This window comes from Saimiri boliviensis, chromosome 6 (assembly GCF_048565385.1).
Source record: "Saimiri boliviensis isolate mSaiBol1 chromosome 6, mSaiBol1.pri, whole genome shotgun sequence".
Classification (NCBI taxonomy): domain Eukaryota; kingdom Metazoa; phylum Chordata; class Mammalia; order Primates; family Cebidae; genus Saimiri; species Saimiri boliviensis.
In genome coordinates, this window is record NC_133454.1 from 120,819,297 (window position 1) to 120,835,130 (window position 15,834).

General features: G+C 55.2%; 1 protein-coding gene across 2 annotated transcripts in view; it reads left to right on the forward strand.

Moving 5' to 3' along the window:
- Positions 1–1,993: 1,993 nt before the first annotated feature.
- DAGLA (diacylglycerol lipase alpha) overlaps positions 1,994–15,834 on the forward strand; it is a 69,913-nt gene continuing 56,072 nt past the window's right edge. For both annotated transcript variants that reach the window (XM_003920204.4, XM_074401581.1), the window contains exon 1: positions 1,994–2,130. The gene's annotated coding sequence lies outside the window, so the exon portion shown is untranslated. The remainder of the gene's footprint in view (positions 2,131–15,834) is intronic.

Below are 15,834 nucleotides of genomic sequence, written 5' to 3' on the forward strand. Positions count from 1 at the left end.
TTTCACCGTGTTGGTCAGTCTGGTCTCAAACTCCTGACCTCAGGTGATTCACCTGCCTCAGCCTCCCAAAGTGCTGGGATTACAGGTGTGAGCCACCACACCCAGCCACCTAACATTTATAAGAGTGGTGCTTCTCAGCCTTTCACGTGCATTCAAGTCATCTGGGAATCTTGTTGCCAAGCTGAGATTCTTGGGCCTGAGATTCTGCATTTCCATCAAGCTCCTGGGTGGCACCAATGGCTCACTCTGAGTAGCGACAGTTCAAAGGATTTGCTGATGGTAAGCTACCCTTTAATTCAGTTAAATGGCCAGATGGGGTCATTCACCTTGAAGATCTTGAAATAATAGTAGCCTCATGGCATAAAGCGTGGAGGTGACTGCTGGAACTTGTTTGGTTAGGACAACTTTGGAGAAATGAGAAGAAAGACTGGTGTGTGTGCACACGGACATTTGTGAGTTGGTGTTCATGGGGCAGCTAAGGGGTGGATTACAGTAGACACTCTTTGGAATGGCTGCTCAGGTCATGATTCTCCTCCTCTGTGAGTGTGCCTCAATAGGGAAAAGTAACTGACATGTTTGTATCACACAAGGCACTTTCTGCTGATTGAATGTGGCCCAGTCTGGACTAATGAGATTCTTTTTTTCTGGGAATACGGAACCTTGAACCAAGAGACACTAAGTCTGGCAGTTTTGATTCTGATTAATGGCAATGATCTAGAAAGAAGATCCCTCAACTGGTATTGCTACCTTAAGTGGACCCTTAAAGCCTCCCCTGATTTCTGCTCTTACTGAGCCTTGAGGAATTCAACTCCTCCTCAAATCCCCTGAGGTGCCCCACTGTCTATATGTGCCCTCTCCCCATTTTCTTTGTTACCTACGTGAGTTTGCATTCTAAATAATCACAGGTAACAGAATTCCTTCCAGAAGTGGCTCCCTCTGCTTCAATAGAAGGCAGTCCTGGACTCACAATTTCATTTCCAACCCAAATGTTCAGGTAATTTTCAGACAGAGGCTTCTCAACCCCGGGCCCCCGCTACATACACCTCCTTGTTCACCTGTGGCTCCCACTTGTACTGAACTGCGCGATCACTGTGATTTTGGGGGATGGCACCAGGGCCTAGTAAACATTGTAGAGGCATTTCTCTTGCCTGAAAGAAACACATTCTTTCCCTTTTTGTCTCTGATAAATCTTTACCGGATCTCTGAGACCCAGCTGAGTCATCCTGACCTGCAGACTGGACTCCCACCCCCAGACTTAAATTCCTTCCCAAGGGCCCTGCCTGTGCTCTCTGCTTAGCTCCTATGTTAAAACCCCATCCATCTGCATCTCCTCCCCAGCAGAATGAGCTCCTTGAAGGCAGGGCCCGCCTTCTACTTCTCTCTGTCCTCCACTCCCCCAGCTCGGCACAGCGCTCCCAAGGAGGTGTAAGCGACTTACGGTGAATGAATGGGCGTGAAGGGGAACAGGAGGGGCGGTTTTCTTCATTTATCAGAAATTCAAAATTGACCAAGCAAGCCCCTTTGGAGGCCAGGCACGATGCTGGGCACTGGGCGCGGGGGTTGGGGAGGAGGGGGTACCCAGATGCCAAAGATGTGCTCAGACTTCTCAAGCAGCGCTCAGTCACCCCGAGGACGTGGGACCGGTCTCTCTCCTCCCCGCAAATGAACCAGTTCTCCAGTGATCCTACTTGCTTTTTTCCCTCTCCCACGCTAAAACTGGTCACGAGGGGTCTAAAGGAGGGGCACCCAGGCGGCTCCCTTCCCCGCACGCAGCGCGCCCCGTCCAGCCCCTCCCGGCCGCCCACAGGGCCCCCAGCCGCGGCCTGAACCCGGCGCCCACCGCCCCCACGCTCAGGGCCAGCGCCCGCGGAAGGCTCGGCTCGCCCGGGCCTCGACGCCGCTCCCCTCCCTGGCGCCAGAGGGCGCTGCCGCACCACGACCGTCGCCATGGTCACCGCTGGCGGCGGAGAGGGGTTTACGTAAAGGACGCAGCGTCCCCCGGGGGGCGGAGGCGGCCTTCGCGCCGGCGCCGGCGCCCTGCGGAAGCGGCGTTAGTGAATCGGGGCCTTGGGGAGCCCAGGATGGAGGTGGCGGTCGCGGCGGCGGGCCGAGCCCTGCGGAGGGCGGGAGGTAAGGGGGGCCTCGGGCGCGGGCGCGGTGCAAGCGGTGCGGCGTGCTGGGCAGAGTCCAGGGCGCGCGGTGGCCGGCCCGACGGGTCGGCGGGCGGAGTTGCAGCTTCCACGCGCGCCCATGGCAGGTGTGAGGTCTGTGGAGCCCCTGGCACGGGCGTGGGGATGGTGACACGCGTGGCACGGGCGTGGGCAACGTGGGTCCGGCACAAGCAGCGTGGTTTTCCTGGCACCGGTGTCAGAAGACTCGCCTCCACCTTGGTGCGGTGGTGGCTGCCCAGGTGTGAGACGGTGCAGCTGTCTGCACAGGTAGGTGATGGGCACGGCGCTCGGACTGGTTCTGGGCTGAGTGGCCGGCTCGTGCCGGCATGGTGGTGCTGCTGGCATGGGTGTGAGGAAGTGCTGCTGTTGCTTGGCTGTTGGGATGCTTCTGGCCTTGGGCTTGACATGGTCTGGGGTGATAGCACTGGGAGCTTGAAGAATTGGTGTCCTCAGCATGGCTAGAGTTTGTGGCGTGACTGTGAGACAGGGCCTTGGCACTGTGTGGTGCAGGTGGCTGCTTGGCACTGCCACGGGGAGAATCCGTGGCCCTCCCACCCTGATGAATGGGAAGGGTAAATGCCTATAGTTCCTCACCGGTGTTGAAGGGGATACTGCCTCTGTCCTGAGGTTCCAGTTTTAATTCCTGTTGGGTACACTGCACTGAGGAGGGCAGAGGGCTGTGAGAAGGTTGGTGTCCTTTATAATGGGCATAAACAAGAGATGCCAGGAGAAGCTTCTATCACAGGGTCCCTGATGATAGCTCAGAGAGAGACCTGTCCAGGTACTACCATTGTCCTGGACTCCCTATTCGTGTAGCTTTGGGGAAGAAGGGAGGGGTGGATGCTTTTCGGTGGTGATCACTGTCCTGGAATATATCCTAAGAAGCAAGCAGGGCTAGGAGGTAACCCGGGTCAGCGGTCAGGGAGTGGTATGGCGCACCATTTCTCTGTAGTCGCCGGGTCCTGTCTTCTCCTGGGGTTGATGGGTTCACTCCAGGGTATCTCTCTTCTTTGATGCTTGGCAGCCTTTGGGTCCAGAGGATTAGATCGATTGGGGGATGATTGAAGGATGATTCTGCAGGCACTAGGAGTCTGCTGGGGACACCCGAAGTGTGCTGGGATTGTGTCTACTCTCACCAGTCTTTGGGAAGCTTTGGGTGAAGGTCTCACTCAGCATCACCTAGTGCCTTACTTTACAGAGGAGCAATTTCCAGCCCCTGCCCCCAGGAGAGGTCTTAGGGTATGGGGGAAATCTTCAATTCTTTGTGGATCTCTTGGGGGTGTGGGATCAGTGGTAATAGAATACCAGGGTTGAGCTTGTGCTGGGGAAGGCACTTAAGAGTCCGAAGAGATGATGGTGAGGGTATTGGAGACTAGGGTGGCAGGTGGTCACCAGATTGCCGAGGTGGGTGCTTGGAGATGCTGATGAGTTCCCTATAGCTGGAGCATTGTCCAACGCCTTTGGAGCCAGATCACTGGAATTCCAGTGTCGGCTGTGTGACCTTCAGCAGGTGACTTCACCAATCAAGGCATGTCACATGGTGGTCTGGTAGAAAAGAATAAAAGGAAATGGTGCACGTGGAAACCCTTTGCAAACAGCGAAAGGCTGTACAAAGGTCAGAGAGTCTCATCAAGTAAAGAGACCAGGGCTGGAGGCAGGAGCCATAGGAAATGGAGGCGCGGGATGTGATTGGGAGGAAGGGAGCCGGAAGGTCGAGGGCCTGTCATGGGAAATTAGAGGCCGTGAGCGCACATGGCCCTGTGGGGGCAAGTGGATCCGTTCACACTGTGAGTCAGCTGCTGAGCTGGAACCAGGCCCCCAGTCTCCTGAGGACGGTCCTGAGCATGGTCCCGGCAGCTGTGAAGTCCTGCAGGAGTGGCCCAAGCAGGAGGAAGCACTTTGCTTGGGCGGCAGACGTGCCTCGTCACCAGGGTAGGTCTGGGAGGTGTCTGTGGCTGACAGATCTGGGGTACCTGTGTGGGAGGAAGACTTGGGAAGTGTGTGTTTTCTCTTGAGAATTTCCTTTGCCTCTGGGTTCTGAGAACAGGGGTGGGGAGCAGTCACATCATTGTCTTTTGGGTTGTGGCCTGAAGGAAATGAAGTGAGTCAGACCATCCATTGATTGATGTGGCTCGGGCCTGGATGGTCCTTCGGGAGGTTGAGGCTGGATGGCAGGGGGACCCAGGGGGTGTGGAGGATGCCCTCAGACACATGGGGGAAAGGAAAGGAGGCTACGGGCACCCTTAGAAGGTGTTCTGAGAGCAGACAGGTATGGCACATCTCCCAGTGTGGCCCCACTTCTGGCCAAAGTTCCTTCTCAGGTTGGGAGGATGAGGGCGGCTCCACAAGGCTTTGCCCTCTGCTACTGGGAGCCTAATTCCCGATAAGAAGCTGCAGAGCCCGAGTTGCAGACCCTGCCCGGTGGTACTGGAAGACCTGTTTTCATCTAACCCAGGCTGTTTCTCCAGCATTCCCTGTGGTGTCTGCCTTAGCCAACAGCCAACCCATTTCACATCCTTGCTCCCCGAAGCAGAAGGTTTTTGCCCTGTGCCAGGCTGCATGGTCAAGCCGTGTGGGTGGAAGGAGGACATGGCCCTGGCAGACCCAGGGTTGTGAGCTGACTTTTCCATGCTGTGGGCTTACCCTGTCCCAGTGGCTGCCACCCAGACACTGTCCAGCATTGCAGGTGCTTTCCTGGTTGTTCTCACATTGGTCTGAGGGGTGTCCAAGGCCTGTCCCCCCGGCTTCCTGCAGCGCCTTCATACCTCCCCTGAGGAGTTGCCGGGCACATCAGTTCATGCTTGGAAAGCTCTCTTAAGTGCAGAGTCCATTAAGGAGGAAGTCTCCAGCCTCCCTGTGGTGAATATTCAGTATTCAAGTCCCCTCAGCTCACCCTCCACACCTCCGCCTGCTTGTTCTGATTTATGGCTCAGCTTTATAGTTTGGGGCTCCAGGATCCCTTTTCAGCCACCCTTTGCCATCTGCTTGGGATGGAGGGACTGCACAGCAGAGCTGGGTGTCAGGCAGGGCAGATCCGAAGACAGTGAGGGGAGGAGTTGGCTTCTATCCCCCAAAAGGAGAGCTGAGCTTCCTTCCCAGTCCTGGGCTTTGGGGGCAGTAGGAAGCCCAGCCAGGTTAGCACCCTTGCCATTGTGCACAGATGCTGGTTTTGAGTAGGTTCCGGGTTCCGGGTTCCAGCTGAGGCAGGTGGCCAATCATTTAGGAGTGGACCTTGAGGGCAAGCATCTCCCTGGAGCTGCGATATTTCAACCCTGCTCCTTAGTCATATTCCCATTTTCCTTGTCCATGTTTCTCTCAAAGTTGCTTTACTCAGCTCCTGGCAATTCCTCAGCTGCCCCATAAATCAGTGTTTGGCTGCTTTGCTTTAGGGGTGCCGGGGAGCCAAGCATCTGTGGCCAGAGGATGCTGGACCAGAGCTGACAGCAGCAGGTCAGAAGGCTGCAGCTGAAGGCATAGCTTGTCGCTGGAAGCCACCCCTCCCCAAGTTCCTCTCCTCGAGACCAGAGGGGAACCTCAGTGTTTAATCACCTGTTGGCCCGTCACTCCAGGAGTTCAATTTCTCACCGGAATAGCTTCACATTACACTCCAGCGGACTGGGCAAGTACCGCTGGGGGAAATAGGAATGAGCATGTGGTCAGAGGAAGATAAATCTTTTAGAACCGCGGAGCCCAGGACATTGCAGGATGCGGTTACCTCCCCGGCGGGCAGGGCTGAAAATGGCTTATTTTGATTTTCTTTTTTTGTTTCTGATACTGACTTGGGCTGGGCGTGGTCTTTCTGGGTTGGATGGGAAGCGTGAGTGTGGGTGTGGACGTGGGTGTGTGTGTGGGCAGGAAGGACCCAGGAAACTGCCTTATCTGTGAGAACCTCTTTGCTGCTGAGGAGGGAGTCCAGGGAGATGCCGTGGCGGGGATCGGTGTGACCACGGGTGAGGGTGTTGTTTTCATAGGGCGTTTGGCAGGAATGCCCAAGTCCTCTAGATGGGGATGGGGCCGTTGTCACCGCGGGGCTGCCCTGGGCATGCACCTGTATCAAGCCGCTTGTGCCCGTGAGTGCGTCTGTGGGAAGTGAGGGTTGAGGGGGTGTGGAGCGCCTGGTGGTGTCTGGCTGGCCTGGTGTCGGTGGGTGTGTGGAGCCGGCGTCGCTGGGCTCTTCACAGCAGGAGGGAACGGTGGGAGTCGGAGGAGGCTGCCTTCAGGCCGTGGGAGGGCGGAGGGTGGGTTTCATACCTCATGTTATGACTCTTAACGTGAGGGGCCGAGTGCTTTCTCAGTATTCCTTAGAAGGAAGGCGGGCTGCAGGCGGGGCTCTCCAACACCCTTCTGTGCACTACCTGGGGGCGTCTCACACGCCTGCTTCCATGCTCCTCCTCGAGCCACCTGGAAGTCAGCTGGGGACAGTCCCTCCCCCCCCCCCCCATGACAGAAGATAGCATCATAGCCCATGGGTGGTTATGACTTTAGACTCTGGAGCCTCACAGGCCCAGACTGGATGCTGGCACACCTCAGTTTCCTTACCTGTAAGATGGGGACAGTAAAACTTCCAAGGGCGTAACGGCAAGAATTCTACCGAGTAATGCCCGGCACACAGATCATGAGGACAGCACGCACTGAAAAAACGTTTTTGCTCTTGCAGCCGGAATCCTTTCCATGGAAAAGTGGTTGTGTCATGATCTGCATATATTAGCAGCAGGGAAGATGTAATGGGTCTTATTACTTGATAAGAAGTTGGCTCCCCACATCCTTGAGATAGACAGAATCTTGCATATCCATTAACAGTGTCATCAGCAAGAGTCTCTCTTAGCCTTGAGGAATGTCTCCACTTGGACATACTCGATAGCTGTTTCTTGAGCACCTGCTGTTGAGTCGGGGGTCAATGAGGACACGCGGATGCGGTAGGCATACCAGAGCCTATAATGTTTAGATTCTGACCTCAAGTGGCTTAAAATCTATTGAGAAAATACTAATTTCTTTTTTCCCCCTTTTTTGAGATAGAGTCTCTGCGTTGCCCAGGCTGGAGTGCAGTATCGTGATCTCGGCTCACTGTAACCTCCGTCGCCTGGGTTCAAGCAATTCTCCTGCCTCAGCCTCCCGGGTAGCTGGGATTGCAGGCATGTGCCACCATGCCCAGCTAATTTTTTTGTATTTTTAGAAGAGACGGGGTTTCACCATGTTGGCCAGGTTGGTCTCGAACTGCTGAGCTCAGGTGATCTGCCTGCCTTGATCTCCCAAAGTTTAGGGATTACAGGTGTGACATAATTAATTTCTAGAAGTAAGTGACACCAGGGATCAAAGGAAGGAGAGTGACTCGAGCCAGGGAGACTCAGGTGGGCACGGCCTTTTTACGTGGGCCATGGGGACCTGTGGACACAGGAAGGTGGTTGTAGAGGAACTGGCAGCAATGGGGGCGGGTTGGGGGGGTGACTTGTGGCTGTAAAGGATACCTGCTGCCTGTTTGCTATCTGGCTCTAGTGTAGGACGCACGCAACAGAAGTGGTGAAAGGTAAGGTTGGAAAAATCAGTTGGAGCTGGGTCCCCGGGAGCCACGATGGCAGGGCTGAAGGTTTAGTCTCCAATCTGTGAACACATGGGCATTCACTGAACTGTGCTGAGCAAGGGTTTGGGGGCTGGTGCCACCCCCTGGGAAGAATTGTGTGGCAGCAGGTGCCAGGGTACTGAGGGACAGGAGTTGGGGGTGCCCAGCTGCAGAGGGCTCGAACCAGGGCAGTGGCCATTCTACAGGAGAAAGGGAGATACCAAGCCTGGCTGACTACAGAGGGGAGACAGAAGCCGTGAGATGTGTCAGTGTGGTACTAGGAGGGGAAGGGCTGGGAAGTGGGGCCGGGAAGCTGAGCTGGGCCTCGGGAGTCGCTGCCTGGAATGCGTTGGCCACACTTGACTGTCAGCGGGGTTTGGCTTCCATCGGTGCTGGGTGGGGGCGTGAGCGCCAGGTTTTCAGGGCTGCCCTCAAGGCCGTTCCCATCCCCAAGGACCCACTGAGGGGGTTCCAGTGTTCCCAGCACTTATTTCCAGGCATTTGATCATTTTCTCACCAAATTACCCCTTGAAATTTCGCCTGCCTGAGTTCAGCCCAGGAGGTTACTATTCTGGGAAGTTTCATCAAAACCCTTTCAGCGTTTGGGAGTTCTCTGAGCTGGGGGAGGTTGAGAGGAGAACAGGGCTTGCCCTCACCTGTGTTTGGGGGCAGCTCCTTCGAACCACTTCTACACCTGGAGAAGGTCCTGGCCAGGGAGCCTGCGGCTCTGGGGTGGAAGTCTGGGCGGTGGGCCTTGGCTGTGGAAGGTGAGACAGGACGCTGCTTCGAATTCATCCCGAGTGGGCCCCTCGTGTCTCTCCTGGAGCCGTTTAATTAGTTGATGATTGATGTTCCTGGACTTCCTTGAGGTTCATCTATTATTGATGTCCCTTCGTTTACATAACGCACCCTGCACCTCCCAGCCCCTGGATGCTCCTGCTGGGCAGGACACACAGTGGAGTGGACTTCCTGGGGCTGCACCTCTGTCCCCTGTGGACAGGGCCCTGCACTTCACTTTCTCAAAGTCTTCCAGGTTTGGGGTCAGGGGGGCACCAGGGAGTGTCTCCAGGAGGCTTTGCTCAGCCACAAAATAATAGTAATCATAACAATAACTTCCATTTTCTGGGTTTTTTGTTTTTTTTTTTTTTTGAGTTGGAGTCTTGCTCTGTCGCCCAGGCTGGAGTGCAGTGGCGCGATCTCGGCTCACTGCAACCTCCGACTCCTTGGTTCAAGCCATTCTCCTGCTTCAGCCTCCTGAGTAGCTGGGATTACAGGCACGTGCCACCACGCCTGGCTAATTTTTGTATTTTTAGTAGGGACAGGGTTTTACCATGTTGGTCAGGCTGGTCTTGAACTTCTGAGCTCAAGATCCGCCCGCCTCAGTCCCCCAAAGTTCTGGGATTACAGGTGTGAGCCACCGGGCCCGGCCTAGCTTCCATTTTCTGAATGTGGAGGAACTGGACCCAGCACAGTGTACAGAGGATCTCATTTATTCCTTGCAACAGCAACCCTCTGCATGCCCCCTTCCCTCCAACATCCATCTGACAGGAGGCTTAGAAAGCTTGTGTCACCTGCTGAAGGACCTCAGCGAGGCAGGGAGCCAAGGTTCGAACCCAGGACGGGTTCTTTTTGGTGTCCCTGTCCACACCCTACCTCTCCCTCAGGTCCCGCACAAGCCCAGCTCCTTCATGAGCCCTTTCGCTGTGTTCCACCGATTCTATCACTCTCTCTCTCTCTCTCTTTTTTTTTTTTGTTTTCGAGACAGAGTCTCTCTCTGTTGCCCAGGCTGAAGTGCAATGGCTCTATCTCAACTCACTGCAATCTCCGCCTCCCAGGTTCAAATGATTCTCATGCCTCAGCCTCCTGAGCAGCTGGGATTACAGGCGTCTGCATCTGACTAATTATTGTATTTTTAGTAGAGATGGAGTTTCACCATGATGGCCAGGCTAGTCTCAAACTCCTGACCTCAGGTGATCCGCCCACCTCGGCCTCCCAAAGTGCTGAGATTACAGGCGTGAGCCACAGCGCCTGGCCAAACAAAGGCATCTTCTAGCACTCTCTTATTTGAATAGTGCTGGCGGCCCTCAGAGAGAGCATGTGTGTTCCCCTCACTGATCTGTGTCCTCATTGAAGCATAACGATCATGGTGAAATAACATTAAGGGGACATAGGTGCCAGGCACCATGCTCAGCAGTTTCCATACCTTCTCTCATTTAATCCTCATGACCGTAACAAGGAGCATGGGACTGCTGGGCCTGGAGTGTTCCTGGCTCTGCTGGGCAGCTGTGGACAAGTCACTTTTCCTTCCTTAGCCTCAGTTGCCCTGTCTGTATAATGACAGCAATATTTATCCTATCTCCCTCACTTCAAAGGCGACACCAGATGGGAAAGGACTTTGGTAAAGACATTGTACTAACCGAGGATTAGGATTGCTCGTATGTGAGGTTCAAGAGCTGGCATGAAGGCCGGGAATTCTTAAGACTGGGCACACACACCCAAGTCAAGGCATCTGCACCCACCCTCTGAACCACCCTGGCCCAGCAGATGAATTCTGCAGTTTGCCAGCTGCCAAGGACTTGCTTGAGGAACCCGTGTGGCCAGGAGAGGGGTGGGAGGTCCTTATAGTGGGTGCCAGGCCCTGGGCTGCTGTCCTGGCTGGATGAGCAGTGCCTGGGGCCTTGGAAGTGGTCCTTCCTGTTCTGGGTGCCAGGGTTGTATGGAAGTGCAGGGGGCCTGTGGAGGGGGGGAGGGCTGGGCCCTACTTCCTCTTCCATCTTCCACATGCCGCCTAACTAGGTCAGTTCAGGCTGGGTGTGGGGAGAAAGGAGGATAGCTCACCAGGCAGCCGCCCAGACCTCCCCTCACCCCTCAACACACGCAGAGAGCCTTGTGAGGAGGTGAGCCCTGTGTCTATTCCGGAAAGTGGTGAGGCCGCCAGCCTCACAGTGGCAAGGCTCCCGGGGCGCTGGCTGGGGATCCTCTGCTTTCTCATCAGCTTTACTTGGAGCACATTTCAGTGCCGGGCTGGGGCTGGGGAAGATGACACGTGCTGCCAGGGCCTGACGAAAAGGGCAGGGCCCTTGGACTCGTGGGTGGGGGCAAGGCATGCCTGCCATCGTTCATTGAAAATTGAAGCCAGGCTACCGTTAGGGGGATGTGTTGTTTCACTTCCCAAGTTTCCGCCTTCTGCAGGCCAGGATGACATCAGGCTCCCCTGGCACGCCCTGTAGCCAACTCCCTCTTCATCCAAGCTCCTCCACTGCCCTGGGACAGCTGCTCTGCTGCAGTTTTGGGGCAGGCTGCAGAATCACTGGGCAGCCCTAGGCCCAGTGGCTGAGGGGACCGTCCTGGCCTTTCCAGCCTCGGCTGCAGGGCCTGGGAACCCTCAGTGCCCTGCCTCCCAGCTAGCACCTGCCCACTTCACCCACTCAAGTCTGCCGGCTCTCCAAGATTATCCACTTCTGATTCATTCTCTCTCCCTCTTTAAATTCAGCGTGGCATAGGCCTCCAGACATGGGCTGCAGCATAAAGACAGCACTTTATTTGAGAGCACTGCTACTTGTGAGAGTCACTTGACCTGTTTGAGCCTCAGTTTCCTCATTTCTTAAATGGGGCTCTAATGGAACATGGCACAATAGGATCAAATGAGATGATGGAGGAAGTTCCGCCCAGTGCCAAGAGCATCATGGGTACTCAGGAAATGTTAACTGCTGTTGTTAATGATCACGATTACTTCTCAGAATTGTTCTGCAGCAGTCCAGGCCTGTGCTGCGTCTGATGGGATCCTCCCTTTCCTGATGCGATGGCGCCCCTGCAGCACCGCAGCACCCCTGCATTGGAGCCGGCCTCCTGGGCTTCGCTCCCCACGAGCGGCTGGGCCACTTCTCAAAGCTGGCAGTATCCTGCTACCCGCCTGGCATGTCACCCTGCTCCTGTCCTGACCCTCTGCGAGAACTGGCCTTCCCAGCCCCACAGTCCCTGGTTGCCTTTGGTTCCTCTACTTTGGTTTTCTTCCTTTGGCATCTCTTCCATCCGCTGCCTTTTCTTTGTTTAACTTTTCCTCTCTGACGCTACTGGGGGAAGCCAGTTTCTTCCTCAGACTCTCTGAGTCTCCCCACACAAAGCCCCTCAGCCCCTCCAGCTGCCCTCCTAAGAGCTGGGGGGGGTCACGACTTGGCCTCACAGAATTCCATGCCATCCTCTCCGGTCTGGGGAGCCTCCAGGTCTGGGCAGTCTCTCGGGGGCAACAGGAGCCCAGCCCACGGGGCCTGCAGAGTCCCAGCTGAGGCTGGAGCTTCCAGGCACCTCAAACTGTCCTGGGCTACAAGGCCAGAGTCTACCCCGGTGCACCCCCGGGGCAAGAACACCAGCTGTATCCAAGTCTCTTTTCCCCCAGGAACTTAAGGGATTTTTCTTAAGAGATTGGTTCACACCTTGGAAAAGAACTTGGTTCTCTGACACATTCCCTGGGACTGGGACCAGAGAATAGTTTTGTCACGTGTCATCTCCCATCTACTCTTTTATTCAAGGACATTTAACCAGCACCTACTGCATGCTAAGTGTTGAAAAACGAGCACTTTGAATGAAGAGACCTTCCAAACAGGCTTTGTGTGAACAATATGGCAGTTTATTCACCTGGGTGCAGGTGGGCTAAGGCCGAAAAGGGCATTAGCAAAGGGCAGTGGGATTGGAGTTGGTTTTATAGGTTTGGGTAGTTTTTTGGGGGGCGGGGGTGTTGCAGAGTAAGTTCAGTTACGGTAGTGGAGGGTGGAGCAAGGAGTATGCAAGACCACAAGTTCAGTTACAACGGCAGGGTTGGGTGAGAGGTAATCACATTATCATAAGAACAGTTAAGATAGCAGGGTTGGGTGAGGGGCTTGTCCTGGAAGCTCCGCTGGGTGATCAGGGTCAATGGCAAATGCAGCCAGGGGGTGGGAGACATCAGCTGAGGCAAGCAGGATTTCAGACTTTCAGGCTCCAGGCTTGCGTGTGGAGACCTGACAGTGAGCCTTGTGCCTGGAGCTGGGAATAGTAAGAGAAAAGGTATCACTTCATTCTAAGGGAGTTCTCGGGTTAGCATGAACAGACACTACCATTCTAACAGCAGCCACACGGGCAAATGCTGTGTGGCGAGTCCTCTCTGCTACGCACATCTAATGCAATGAACAATGATGGCTTCCATTTCCTAGACACTCATCCCCCTCTAGGCTCTGTGCTCAGGGCAGTCCCTTGCATCCATGGAGGGAACACTTGTTTCACGGCAGGGGTCCAGGTCTAGGACCTCAGCTTCCTTGGGGATTTGAGGGCCTCTGCTAGAGGCCGCGTGTTTGTAGCTGAGACTCAGGTCCCGTCTGTCTGACCCCTGCTCTCAGGGTCTTCTCATTCTCCCCACCTGGCATGGGGTTTAGGGACCCTGTAAGCCACAGGAGGAACAGCCTCCCACAAAAGGAAGGCCCCCTTTGGCCATCTTCTTGCTGCGAGGGCCAGCCCCCACTCCCAGGAAGCCCTCGCCACTCCCCAGGGGTAGACCTCTCCGTGGCTGGGGCCACCTTGTTACTCCTGCTGCCCAACCCGACCTTCACGGACCCTGTTGCTCGCCGGCCATGGCAGGCAGCTTTCAGGCTCACACAGCATGGCTCCTCTCACCCCACACACCCCTGCCAGTGCTGCTGAGCCGCTCCAGATTGTTCTCCTTGCTGCCTGCCTGCTACACCATGCAATTTAGGACACAGCCTAATGGAGGGCTCAGGCCACCTGAGCAGCTGCCGTCTCCATTTCTTGGCCCCTTTAACCCTCTTCCTTCCCCAGGTGAACCCTATTCAGCAGGCTTCCGGCAGCAGTAACGAAGCCGGGCGCCCAGCCTACCAGCTGCTCAGTACTTTATAAAAGTTTAACCTAATGGTGTAATGAACTCCCATCATAAAGCAGCTGGAGCAGTGCATCCTGAGATGTATAAATGATAGGAGCCCTCTGAAATTGTAATTGGAAAAGGCAGCAACCAGAAGGTTGAAAGAGGTTGGTCTCATTGGGCCGAGCACAGCTATTCTCTGTCTCTTTTCAAAAGGCACACAAAACTGAGTCTGACTGCAAAGAAAGAATATCCTCAGCCCAAACTGAGCTCCCGGTTCTTCCGCCCCGGTTCCCACTTCCTGCTCCAACTGTGTCTGCAGAGTCTCCAGGCTTTGGAGGTGGGATCCCCCAACCTGGCCCTGCGCTCTGGCTCTGTGCCCGCGGACAGAGTGGGCTGAGAGGGAACGAACACAGGCACAGGGGCAGGCTCCACCGTGCTCCAGGGAGAGCTTCGGAGCAGTTGATTTGACCTCTTCAAGTCGCCATAAAGTGGAGAGTGAACCCACTCAGAGCGCTGGTGGTGATTGAATGGGGAACCTCAGGGGGTGTTGGGATGTGTCGTTGAGAGCTCAGGCCAGACAGTCTGGCTTCCCATTGCAGCTCCTGCTGGGGTTAGTCTTCAGTCCTCAACCAGGTCCTTTAACCTCTCAGCTGCAGTTTCCACCTGTAAAATCAGGGAATAATTGGCCTCTGAGGAGTGTTAGGAGGTGACATGAGATGACGCTGGCTTGTGACAGACTCAGCATCGTGCTTCTCTGATAGGCACACAGATCACTGGGGAGCCTGCTAATGCAGATTCCAGTTCAGGCTGGCTGGGCCCACGTGTGCATTTCTATACAAGCGCTCAGTAATGCTGGTGCTGCGGGCCCTGGAGCACAGCTCACCTGGAGCTTGGAGGGCGAAGTGTTTGACCCATAGTCAGTGCATTAGGGCCTGCTGTGATCATATGTCCAGGCAGAGCCCAGGGCCTGCACAGGTGCCCATGTGGCCCATGAGAGGCAGCAGCAGCATAACCTGGGACCAGGTTAGACATGCAGCATCTCGGCACCCCTTCACCACCACTCTCCTCCACATCATCATTGCTGGGAGGGGAGCCTACAACCAGCTCTGGAAGTTCTGCTTATCACACTTGAGCAGTCTTGGTCAGGACTCATCCTTCAGAGCAGGGTTTCTGAGTGCAGGTTTGTTAACGCCAGCCTCAGAGTCTCCTGGGGTTGGCCACAGTAGAACTTGGAGCCTAGCTGGGTGCGGTGGCTCACGCCTGTAATTCCAGCACTTTGGGAGGCCGAGGCAGGTGGATCACCACCTCAGGTTGGGAGTTCGAGACCAGCCTGATCAACATGGAGAAACCCTGTCTCTACTAAAAATACAAAAATTAGCTGGGCGTGGTGGCGCATGCCTGTAATCCCAGCTCCTTGGGAGGCTGAGGCAGGAGAATCGCTTGAACCAAGGAGGTAGCAGTTGCAGTGAGCTGAGATTGTGCCATTGCACTCACTCCAGCCTGGGCAACAAGAGTGAAACTCCATCTTAAAAAAAAAAAAAATACAGCCGGGCGCGGTGGCTCAAGCCTGTAATCCCAGCACTTTGGGAGGCTGAGGCGGGTGGATCACGAGGTCAAGAGATCGAGACCATCCTGGTCAACATGGTGAAACCCCGTCTCTACTAAAAATACAAAAAATTAGCTGGGCATGGTGGCACGTGCCTGTAATCCTAGCTACTCAGGAGGCTGAGGCAGGAGAATTGCCTGAACCCAGGAGGCGGAGGTTGCGGTGAGCCGAGATAGCGTCATTGCACTCCAGCCTGGGTATCAAGAGTGAAACTCCGTCTCAAAAAAAAAAAAAAAATACAACAAAAAACAACTTGGAACCTAGAAATATAGGTTCCTGAGCCCTGCCTTGTGCTTACTGATTCAGAATTGCTGAGTGGGGCCTGGGAATCTGCATGAGTTTGAGAGTCACTAGAGGACCACTCACTGCCTGAGTGCTCTGAAGGGCAGAAGCCCCACTCCCCACTCCCACCCCTTGCACATAAACCTTCGCCTCTGCCAGGGGGAGAAGGAATACCAGGCTGGGTCAGGAGTTTGGGGCTCCTGCATGATCCTGCCACCGAAGCCCAGGACCCCAGAGCCACTCTGCCTGGGGCCCAGCTGCAGGGCTTTCTCACAACCTAACATCCTTCAAAGGGAGTTGGTTGAATGAACTTCCGGACGTCAGGTCCACGAGCCACTCCACAATAATGAGGAAAGGTAGTGGCAGG